The 12227-nt window shown below is 38.4% G+C and overlaps 1 long non-coding RNA gene and 1 pseudogene across 1 annotated transcript; both read right to left on the reverse strand.

The window, feature by feature from the left end:
* Nucleotides 1-350: 350 nt before the first annotated feature.
* On the reverse strand, nucleotides 351-2594 carry LOC106352230. Its single transcript, XR_001271555.3, has 5 exons — nucleotides 1584-2594; nucleotides 1310-1402; nucleotides 1131-1210; nucleotides 886-974; nucleotides 351-570 (listed from the first exon to the last, which is right to left on the reverse strand). It is a non-coding gene; the product is annotated as an uncharacterized LOC106352230 (long non-coding RNA).
* Nucleotides 2595-2942: 348 nt separating this feature from the next.
* Nucleotides 2943-4345, reverse strand: LOC125607265 (annotated as a pseudogene).
* Nucleotides 4346-12227: the final 7882 nt, after the last annotated feature.

The raw sequence follows: 12227 nt of genomic DNA on the forward strand, positions 1-12227 counted from the left end.
GCAGGTTATTTCTAAATGGTAGATTTATGTGGTCAACTTATTTTCTTCTGGATAGATTTACTTTTTGTGATCGATTTATTTTCTTAAGGCAGATTTATATAACCAATTTAAAATTATTGACAGACTTTTTGTTTATGAAGTGACAGAATTTTTGTTTACGTGGTAGCAGATTTTTTGTTTATGTTGCGGCAGATTTATTAACGAAAATCTGGGTTTATGTACAGCAATTTCAATTTCGACCCGGTTTACTAATAATTTCGAATCTGGTTTAGTTTTTAGGTTAATTAAACTCAGAATTAGGTAAAATTTTGTACTTGTCGTCAAGTTGTTTCTTTTCTGGTATTTTAAAAAACTAAGCACATCATAACACCTTAGCAAGGAAAAAGTTGAAAACGTTAGGCTCTTACAAGAGATACAAATAACTTTTAATTGATATTAAAACCTATAGAAAAGAACCAGTATCTGGTACAAAAGACAATTTTAACTATCCAAACCCATTGAATTAGCTTTTCAAAGCTAGAGAAAACAAACACAAACGATGGTAGTTGGATCTTTTTCTTTCTTCGGCGTCTGTAATCAGCAAGATACACCATTATCAGATCATCATCATACGATGACAAATATATAGAGATAGGGATGGAACATCCATGAAACTGGTCAGAGTAGCAGAGGTACAATGGAAGTATTAGGAAAACAAAAACCCAAAGAGAAAGTTATGTAAATAGTAACAAAAGTAATACTGAGACTGGCGTTAATGAATGAGATTTAGAGAAGATGTCTTGTTTTTTTGTAACAGAACGTTTTCTCAGAAAGGGAAGAGACTGATTTTGTTCTTTTTTGTAAGAAGTTTTATATAAAGGCACATGTTCGTCAAGGAAATAGTACCTGGTGAGAGCCATGAGGTTTGGCTTCAGAGAGAATGTGTCCCTCATGTTTGATCAGTGAAACTAATAGTGACAGGAGCATCACAAATCCTGAAATTCAGAGCAGCAGTGTAAATGCAGTTTCCTTGGCTAACTCTGATGAATCTATGTTAATGATCTCTCCAAAATTCACAAACGTTGCAAAGATCAGATCAAGATCGAAGAAAAAGTATACAAATGGAACTGAAATTGGAAATGAGATGATACCTGAAAGTTATTGAATTCAGGCTTAGGGACCATGTCATTGAACGTCCTCCTGTCTGACCATGGCCAATCTCCAACACTGACTAAAACAATCAACAAAGCATATGAGGAACTCCGGAGAATTAGCTTGTGGAAAAATAGAGTTGTTGAAATGAAGAAGAAACTACTGCACGTTCCATTACCCCTCGTTAACAATGGCGTTAACTATGGCGTCGATAGTTAGCTTCCTCTTACTGACTGAATTCTCCCTGGGTCATAGCTAAACCTCTTGTCACCTTCACATTCAGAATGTAACCTTTTCATTACGTATTAATAATCATGGTCACTGAGACGATGTCGAAACATGGTGAGGCTGTTGGCCCTGATGCATTCTTGATAAACTATTAGTTTTCACAATCAGGTTTGTGAGATACCTACGTAGCAGTCATAAGGAACGGATTAAGTCGCCGAGGTTACCTTTTAATCAAGGAGGAGCATGCCCACACTCATACGCTTTCCACCTTTCTTGACATTCTACCAGAACCTCAGCAAACGGACCTCCACCGTGGTAGAGCAGCGAGATTTCAGATCGGCAAGAAGGATGAAGGAGTTTGTAAGTAGCAGAGACTATTCTTCTTGATTTGGGAGAAGTTGTGTTGTTCATGACTGGGAGTTCTGAGATTCATAGCCAGAGCTTCTGTCGGTTATTTTGGGAGATGAAGAGCTCGATTCAATGATTGAGAGTGGGAGGAGTGGGTAATCACGTCAAAGCTCGGATAAAAGAACAGTGAGATTATCAGAGGTATCGTAAAGCTGTTGAGCATGTTTATCGAAATTGTTTAGAAGGTGACGCAAACCCTAAAGTAGAATGGGCCTAAACACAACTTTTAAGTTAAAGCTGTAACCCAACCTATCAAAGCTACAAATTCAGTCCATAACTTGAGATTCTTTCTATGCCACGTGGCACAAAACGTCACATGCCCTCTTGCTGACGTGGACACCGAAGAAGGAAGAAAAGTCTCATTTATTGTAATAGATAGATGTTAGCCATTTAACAACAAATTTCAAAACCTAACTAAACCATACATGTAAAATATGATCAAGTTGTCATATGTTAATAGATATGTTATCAGGCTAAAAATGAATCTCACAAATAATTTTAAAGTTAAATATAAATATATGAAAAAAATTTTATATGCTATTAAACTCGTTAGCCGTATTTAATATTATGAAATATGTTAGCAAACTAACAATTAATCTTAAGGTTAACTCGAAAGATATATCTAATTAATATATGGCTAGAATCTTATGTCTTGAATCTCATCCCCTATATATTAATCCTGGAGCATTACAACATGTTTTCGTAGCCACGTGTCATCACGGGAATGATTCTTGGAATTGTTAGAAAAATAAGTTGGTCCATATACTATGATTTTTATTAAACTAACTATCAAATTAATTAATAGTGTACAAAAGAATATTTTTTCTTTCCTTAAATAAAAGCTACGGAATTACCTAATATGGTTAACATATATATGACAATTAATGATTATGAATAATACATACTTGATTAAAAAAATTCTAACCTCTCTCTTTTTTGTTTAATTGTATACTATTAAAAGAAATTAAATAATCACATAAAGCATATAATAAAAACAATTATATTTTTATTATTTGTTATATTTTGAATTTTTAAAAACGACTATAAATTACTAAAAATGGTAAAAGTCCCACATTAAATTTTTTTTGATCAATGGTTTAACTTTTTTTTCAAGAAATATACAAATGATCATATATCATAGGGGTGGGCGTTCGGATACACGTTCGGGTTTGTATCGGATATTTTAGTATAAAGGTATAGAACCCGTTTGGGTATTTCTATACTTCGAGTCGGGTTTGGGTATTTTATGTTCGGGTTCCGATATTTTAGGCTGGGTTCGGATATTTAAATTTTAAAGAAAAAATAAATAAATTATTCATTGTTTAAGTTTTTTGTATCTTATAACATAAGGAAGAAGGCAACTCTCTTTTTAGGCTGCCAGCGCAACAAATAGAGCGAGGAGCTTGCGACACCTGTCCTTACATCGCAACTCCGCGTTTCATTAAAAAAAAAAGAGAATTTGTGGCCTTTTGGATTGAGAATTTGATAATCCAGCCCATTACCAGAAACCCTATTCATCCCTTCTCCGCCGCACCTCCGCCGTCACTTGCCATCGTCTGCGCCGGGACATAACACACATCCGTCGTGTGCTTCACACAAGAACCTCTCTCCAACTGCGCGGTGATGAGCACAACCTTAGCACCGCACGATTTCGCGATGGAGCAAATCACATCGACGGTGGAGAATCCTCCGGGACTGGCTGAGGCAATGAGGAGATCGGGAGATGAGATCGGAGGCGTGGCCACGTCGGAGACTAAGTGAGAGGAGAGGCCGAGGTGGAGAGACGCATCGCGAAGGCTTCTCGCCCGACGCCATGGAAGAAGACGCGAGCGCTGCGGTGGGAGACTCCGGTGAGCTCCGTCAAGAGGAGATCCAACGGTGGTGGGTATGGATCGGTGGGATGACTATTATCGCCGTTGAGATTCTGCCGTCAGTGTATGGTTTGTCGGTTGCGTATATAAACACACATGACCTGGTGAGAACGTAAGCGGGATCCTTTTCTTTACAAGAAATTTGATCTTTTGTTATTTGCTTAGGTACCTCTAACTCTACAGATGATCAAATTAATGATTTGTTGTACGCTGATCCATCGTTTCAATCTGCAGGCTATGCTTATCCAAGGGTCAATCAACGTGTACCATTTTAACACCTTCAGTGAAGGCTCGGTTTATGAGTAAGTGTTTTTGATGTCGCCGGAAGCAATCCGAACTTCAAGTTTGGTGATGCGCCTGTCTCTACTAGGTTCACGGAACATACCGTCTTCGTTGGGCTTGCGGAAACGAGAGAGCCGATCCATGGAAAGGTTTTGGTTCTGCAATTACAACCACCTCATGTTATTTGCCAAGACCAACACTGGTTTTCCATGTTTGAATTGTTTACCATACTTTACAAGAGCTCCATATAATGATTATATATTTCACTGCCAAGTAGCCTTAATAGTTGTTTTGGTTAGCAGTCTTCGTTGGTGAAGTCAGGGGCATTAAAACGATTTACAAAGAAGAGACCCAGAGTACTCAACGTCTCATGACAATCACAAGGAGGTAGATGACAACTCTGCTGTTTTTTAAATTACCCCCATTACGCACAATTGCGACTTGCACGTTTGTTCAAGGATTAAAAACATGGTTTTTGGCCTCTGCAGGCACTCGACAGTCTGCCTGAGTGTATTTGACAACTAAAGGCGCTACTCTGATATAGAACTAAAAATGGTTGTTGAAACAAATATATACCCAAAGTTAGTTGGAGGTACGAACGAACTCTCTGTTAAACTTTGTACACTAAGGTCTTGGGGTTAAGTTGTGGTCGTGTTCAATACATTAGTGAACAAGTTTTTATAAAAAAAGTCTACCCTAAGTTTGAGGAAGCTCCTGATTCACGCTAAGTTGCTATATATTGACGCCTGACCACATTTAAAATCGGCACAATCATCAGTCACATAACCTCTTTGATTGCAGGCAGGCTGTTCATCAACGCTTCTTTTGGTACTCAATCAGATCCATAGAACATTCCGGTCAGATATAAAGACCGAGAGACACCACTGGCTGGCCGAGTATCATGAGTGGAAAAAAGAGAGGTTCAAGAGATACCAGTGAAGTATAAAAACCCCGGATGGTGACAGATACATACTAACCAGAGATTCTTTTGCATCTTGCAGGGAGATTTGTAAGGTAATTGAATAAGACATGACTGTTCTTATTTTTGGTTTACCAATTTCAGGAACTTATGATCCTGATTTCTGGAACTAGATGGTTTCTTTTGTTTTCTTGCAAACCGATATTGTAATATATTCTAGAGAACCACAGCGTTACATGCTCATTAGAATATATACGAACAGACGAACGAGAAAGAAAGTGGTTCAAATCAGTCTTCACCAAAAATTGGGATTAAAATTAATGTTTTGGGATTAAAATTAAAGTGGCTGATGGAATTTAAGAGAAAACAGAGAAATGAGACACACCTAATATAACACTCAAATGATTTCTTTGGGCACAAGTAACTGCTATGTGTTGGGAACTTTTAGTGACGTTTGATCCTTCAATGTAAAAGCAAAAAAGATGCGCATTTAGGGGTTTTGGGTGATCCACCTTCTCTTATTCTCAAGTATCACAAATGTGAAAGTGGATTTAAATTTGATATACTCAGATGAACATAATTTCATAACTGTCATAGTCATAGTGGTACAAAAAGAAATTTCTAACATTAATCACTTTTTCATAATTATATATGTATATATTTGTGGTTTAATTTTTTTTTTTAAAAGACAAATTTGTGGTTTAAATATTGTTTGGAATTCACAACTCTAACCCAACTAGGAAGAGAGTTAAAAGGGTATAAACAAACTCTTTAATCTTCAAAACTTAATGATTCTAAAACCAAACGAATTTTAAATCAATTGTAAACTTAACAATTATTTTACATAAGAACTTAAATAACCAACATAGAAGAGTATTTCGATCATAATTAAAATTTAATTGAATTTTATCATCTTGCTCACAATTATATATATATATATAGGATTTTCAGCTGTAAAAACAATAAATTGTGAGTTTTAATCATTTAAATGATTATAAGTTATATAGGATTATAAAACGAATTGTAAATGATTAAAATTGTTAAAAATATATATCTTTTCTTCCCCATATTATGATATTATCATTTTTGCATTAAAGTGTCGCTTTGTTGATATGTGACCATAAGAAAGTATCTCTATTTATCTCTACATCATAAATAATCTTTGTAGCTAACAATACATAAAATAGTTATGGTTTTCTATTACCATTTTGGTTTAGCCTAAACTTTGGTAGTAAAAAAAAAAACAATTGCGGAATTCATTATTTTTCAAAATTTTGTTGATGTGAGTATGAAGAAACAACATAAATATATATTTTCAAATATAATAATATATAAATATACAACCTAACATGTTATTTATAAATATTAAACAGTAACAATTAGTATCATATTTTTATGCTACTTGCCTATTTTTTCTTTTTTTTTAAAATAATAAATTAGCTTTTAATTTCAATTTTTTAAAATTATTAATTTTAAGAAGAAATGTATTAAAACTCCATTAAATTCAAGAAATAAAATATTGTGAAGAAAGTAAAATAATTATATTTTTATGAATTGTTTTAATATAGCAACAAATGTATAATTTCTATGAAAGTAAAATTTGTAGTGAAAATATAATATAAATAAACCAAAGTTTCATTAAATTTTTAAATAATTTTACTATTTTGTTTCTTTGCTTACCCGCCCGTAGGGCGGGTCCGACCCAAGTTTAAAATATATTTTAACTTAACTGGGTTTTTTTTAATTTTTAAAAGATTAAACTATTAATAGGTTTGGAGATAAAACTTTTAAAATAGAAAGACACTAATTTAGTTGTTGTTTTGAAATTTTAGATGCAACTTTTGTTAATGCAAGAAACAAGAACTTGATATGTATTTTAAGTTAGTAGCAAATGATTTTATCCATAATTATATGTATATTATCTAATTTTGAGCAAGAATAATCATTAATAATCGTAGAATCAATCAAAACCCTAGCCGCTTCAGAGATGGCGACAGAGATGGCGATTTCCAGATCTAGTTGATCTCGACGTCGATCCAGTCTCAACGCGCTCTTGACAGCTTCCTCTCCGGCACAAGGGAGATTATCCCACACTCCTTATGGCCTCCTTGGATTCGCAGCAACGGAGGAGAAAGCTCACTGACGTATTTCCCAAGATATTGATTCTGTTCTCTGATCGTTTTCTGTAAATACACTCTTTGGTGTATTTTATTGATCTCTGCAGTCCAATCATCGTTCTCTCCATGGTGCGATCTCAAATCTCAGTATTTTCTGAGATCTCAAGCTGTGATATTTCAACTCTCAGTCTTTGCTGAGTTTTCGTCCAAGACCGTAGCGACGGTAGGTAATACTCCATATCGTCATATGGGGTTGTCATTTCGTAACAAGTCGGCTCATCATGCGGACATCAAAGGCAAGGGGATTCTTTATGAAGACGATGATGCGCCAATCAAGTTGGTAGATCGAGATGATTCATTTGCTATTAAAAAATTTGGCTTGACCTTGATCGGAAAGGTCTTAAACCCGAAGAAACAAAACATCGAGAAGCTACTGCAGACGATGCCTTCACAATGGGGTCTGGCAGAGAGAATCACGGCTAACGATCTAGGAAATGAAAGTTTTTGTTCAACTTCACAAATGAAGAGGATCTTAACTATGTTATGGCAAATGGGCCGTTCCATTATAACTTTTGTATGATCGTTTTGGTCCGGTGGGAACCTATCGTTCATGACGACTACCCGTGGATCATTCCGTTTTGGGTCCAGTTGATCGGGTTTCCTCTCCACCTGTGGACAGACAGGAACCTAAAGAATATAGGCCGCATAATTGGTCATATTGATACTATTGAGCTCACGGAAGGACATATGCTTATTGTTGTTGACTCACGACGTCCTTTAAAGTTCTCCTGGAAGGTCGAATATGAAGGTGATGAGGTCATGATCGAGATTAAGTATGATAAGCTATTTAAACACTGCACCACTTGTGGTATGCTCTCACATGAGAAAGTGTATTGCCCCTACATCGAGACCAGACAATCCTCAATGGAGCGTTCAGATGTATTCACACGTATGCAGTTACCGGCGCATCAAAGTGTCCGTGATAGTCAAGGTAAGGATCATAACTATCATCAGTCTTCGCTGATGAAAAGAGAGATGTATTCTCGCAACTCTCGTGAGGTTGAGACAAGGCCGGACCTGCGTAATAGATTACGTGAGAGTCACAATAACTACCCTCGGTCATGGGAGAATGATCGACGTTCTGGAAGTCATGCTGATAGGATTATCAGGCGCAAAGATGAGTACCAGAGGAGTGATAGGTATGGTGGTGGACGTGCACGTCCGGGGCCTTATGATCGCAAAGAAGGTCAGTCATGGCAAGCTAAATCAAAACGTATTAACATAACAAACGTGGAGCAGAACGGTGATGGGGTGACCGTTAAGAACAATGAGATTGTTCCATATGAACATCTCTCCGGCGCGGGATCTATGGCTCCTTTGAGCCTTGGTGATGATCTGTTGAGCAGTAAGGAAAATAAAGAGAACTCAACTGGTACTAGGAAGCTGGAAAGTGCCATTTTCACTCCGTCACGATTGGGATCTACAGATAACGTGACGGTTCGGAGTGGGGCTGTCGACGTGGCGGATGGAAGGATTCTCACGTTCTCTCCACAAGCGAAGGACCCCATAGATGATCAGATTATTGGAGCTTTAAGTGACATGGAGCTTGTGGATCAACAGGGTAGCGGATTGATGGATACTGATGTTAATGAAGATGATCTCTTGGGTGTTGAACTTATGGAGATGGAAGGAGATGATCCATTGAAAGCTGATCGTGTTAATGCTGACTTCACAAAGGTGATGGGTTCAATTGATGAGAAAAGGACGTTGAAGCACAAGAAGCTTGGCGTCAGGAGAGGTGCCCCGTTGGGTAGCTCAAGCCGGAAGTTCGAGATCCTCCATCGGGGTTCTCCAAGCAAACGCACGGGTCGTTCTGGTTCACTTGTATCAGAGAGAGCTGAGAAGTCGAGACGATACCGGTCAGGTTCAAAAAAGGAATCAAACGGTTCCAAAGGTGATGTTTCCAAACGTGATGATTCGATGAGTTCCAAAAACTCATCACACCGATATCAATGAGGACACTCAGTTGGAACTGTCGAGGGATTGGAAACAACCTCACAGTTCGACGCCGTACGGAGATGTGTCAGAAGCATCGCCCAGGACTTGTGTTTCTTTCTGAGACGAAGAACATGAGGCTGCTGTTGCAAAACATTCAGGCCGACTTAGGATTTGATCACTTGTTTACCGTTGAGCCACTTGGTCTTAGCGGAGGTTTAGCTATTTTGTTTATGGACGAATTCCAAGTTAATGTTTTATTTTCAAATAACAGAATGATTGACATTGAGGCAGTCATTGATGGAATAAAAGTTTTCATGACGTTTGTTTATGGAGACCATGTATTAGAACGTAGGGAACAAGTATGGGAACGTTTTACGCGTTTCTCGACAACACGAAATGGACATTGGTTCATGATAGGTGATTTTAACGAAATAACGGATCACAGTGAGAAAGAGGGAGGACGAAAGCGCTCTGATAGCTCCTTCTTGCCTTTCAAGCAGATGCTAAGCCACTGCGGAATGCTGGAGTTTCCATTTACTGGGAATAAGCTTTCATGGGTTGGGAAAAGATAAGGAGGAACAACTGTTAGATGCAGATTGGATAGAGCAGTGGGTAATGAGGATTGGCATGTAAAGTTTCCTCACACCGCGACAAAGTACCTTAGGCTGTGGGGATCGGATCATCGTCCGATCCTTGCGGATATTCTCACAAAGCCAGTCAGGAAAAAAAAAATTAAATTTGATAAGCGTTGGCTGGATAATGAGGAACTAAGGAAAGTCATTCTGGAAGGTTGGAAGTCAGAGGATCTGCCTCCCGAAGCGAATATAATGGAGCATATTGCTAGCTGTAGGAAAGCTTTGAGTCAATGGAGGAGACAAAACAATGTGAATTCGGCAAAGCTAGTCGAGGAACTCAAGGAGAAGGTGGAGGGACTGTATTTGAATGATGATGCTACTATAGAGGAAATATCTGAAGCTCTGAAGGAATTATGTACTGCTCTTAAGGCATAAGAGATGTTTTGGAGACAGAAAAGTAGGGTCCTCTGGTTAAGGAAAGTTGATAGGAACTCGAAATATTTTCATGCGTTGGTGAAGCAAAGAAGAGCAAGGAATAGGATAACGCAATTCCTTGATGGAAATGGAAATATGGTGGATGATGAGGAGGGACTAGTAGCCATTGCTACTAGCTATTTTAGGCAAATATTTGAATCTTCTAACCCCGAGGATGTAGCTGAGGCGCTATCAGAGGTTCCAACAACGATTACCGGGCCAATAAATGCAGATCTTACAGCCCCAGTAACTGAATGGGAGGTAAAATTAGCGTTTTTCGCTATGCATCCGGAAAAAGCCCAGAACCAGATGGAATGACAGCTCTCTTTTATCAAAAGTTTTGGGATATTGTCAAAGATGACTTAACTCATATGGTTAATCAATTCCTTTTTGAAGGAACAATGGCACAGGGCCTTAATGACACAAATATTTGCTTAATCCCTAAGACGACAAAGCCGAATGAGATGACAAAATTTAGACCTATCAGTCTATGTAATGTCAGCTACAAGATAATATCTAAGGTGTTATGCCAAATATTGAAGTAGGTTCTTCCACAGAGAATATCAGAGACTCAGTCAGCCTTCGTTGCTGGTAGACAGATTACGGATAATATCATGATAGCTCGGGAGATGTTCCATGCTTTGAGAACTAAGCCGTGAGGAAGGGTTAAACGAATGGCCATAAAGACTGATATGAGTAAAGCATATGATAGGATGGAGTGGTCATTCATTGAGGCAGTCATGAGAAAGATGAGCTTTTCTGAAATGTGGATTGACTGGATTATGCGATGCATTACCTCAGTCAAGTATAAAGTCCTCATGAATGGAGAACCAAGGGGAAACATTGTCCCTGGGAGAGGTTTACGACAAGGAGATCCTTTGTCTCCTTTCATATTTATTCTTTGCACGGAAGCACTCGTTAGCCTTCTTAATCAAGCAGAGAATCAAGGGAAGATAAAGGGGATGCGAGCCGCTCGCGATTGCCCCTCGGTATCCCACCATCTCTTTACTGATGATAGCATTTTCTTCTATAAGGCGGAGCCCCGTGAATGTGAAGAAGTTATGAAAGTAGTAAGGAAATATGAGAATGCATCAGGTCAACGCATTAACTTTGACAAATCCTCATTACTCTTTGGTAAAAGGGTTCCAGCGAATGATAGGCAGCAGATCAAGGATACTCTTGGTATACAAAACAAAGGCGGAATGGGCTCATATTTAGGAATCCCAGAGGACATTAGTGGTTCAAAGTGTAAATTATTTTCTTTCTTAAAGGAGAAGCTCCTACATAGAGTGAATGGCTGGACTGGTAGATGGTTATCGAAGGGTGGAAAGGAGTTTTTGATTAAATCGATATTGCTAGATCTTCCGACCTATGTCATATGCAGCTTTCTACTTCCTTTGGAGATATGTGAGAACCTAGCAAGTGCCATTGCACAGTTTTGGTGGAGCTCGAATCCTCCGAAAAGAGGAGTTCATTGGGCAAAATGGGAAAAGATGTGTGCACCTAGAGAAGAGGGAGGAATTGGTTTCCGTATGATCTATGAATTTAATCTAACTCTTCTAGCTAAGCATCTTTGGCGACTTGTGCAATTTCCGGATTCACTAGTAGCGAGAGTTCTCCGAGGAAGATATTACCGTCTCAGTTCGCCGTTGCGAATGGGCACTGCAGATACCCCATCTTATGTATGGACAAGTATAACTGCCGCGAGGAAGCTACTACTTTTGGGCATTAGAAGTAAGGTGCATTCAGGGTACGGAATTAATGTGTGGGAAGATCTTTGGATCCCTTCGACGCCAGCTAGACCGGCTCGTGCCAGGGTCCAGCAGTGAACCCAAAGATGATCGTAAGCAGCCTTATTAATCATGTTACCAAGGAGTGGGATGTTCGACTACTGGAACAATATGTAGCTCAAGAGGATATCCCGATGATTCTGAGTTTGGCCATTAGTCCTACCCATCGACGTGATACATTTTGCTGGAGTTACACAAAGAATGGACAATATACTTCCAAGTCGGGCTATTGGGTTGCTACAAACTTGATGAGAGATGAGGAGGATTTAGAAGTTCTACAACCCAGCATTACAAAACTTCAAGCTTTTGCTTGGAAGGTGAATGCGCCGCAAAAGATCTGTCATCTTATATGGCAATTAATATTAGGACAGGTAGCAGTAACAAGGAACTGGTACGCCGTAACATGCGATGTGACAATTATTGCCCAAGATGTG

Source organism: Brassica napus, chromosome A3 (assembly GCF_020379485.1).
Source record: "Brassica napus cultivar Da-Ae chromosome A3, Da-Ae, whole genome shotgun sequence".
In the NCBI taxonomy this organism is placed as follows: Eukaryota; Viridiplantae; Streptophyta; class Magnoliopsida; order Brassicales; family Brassicaceae; genus Brassica; species Brassica napus.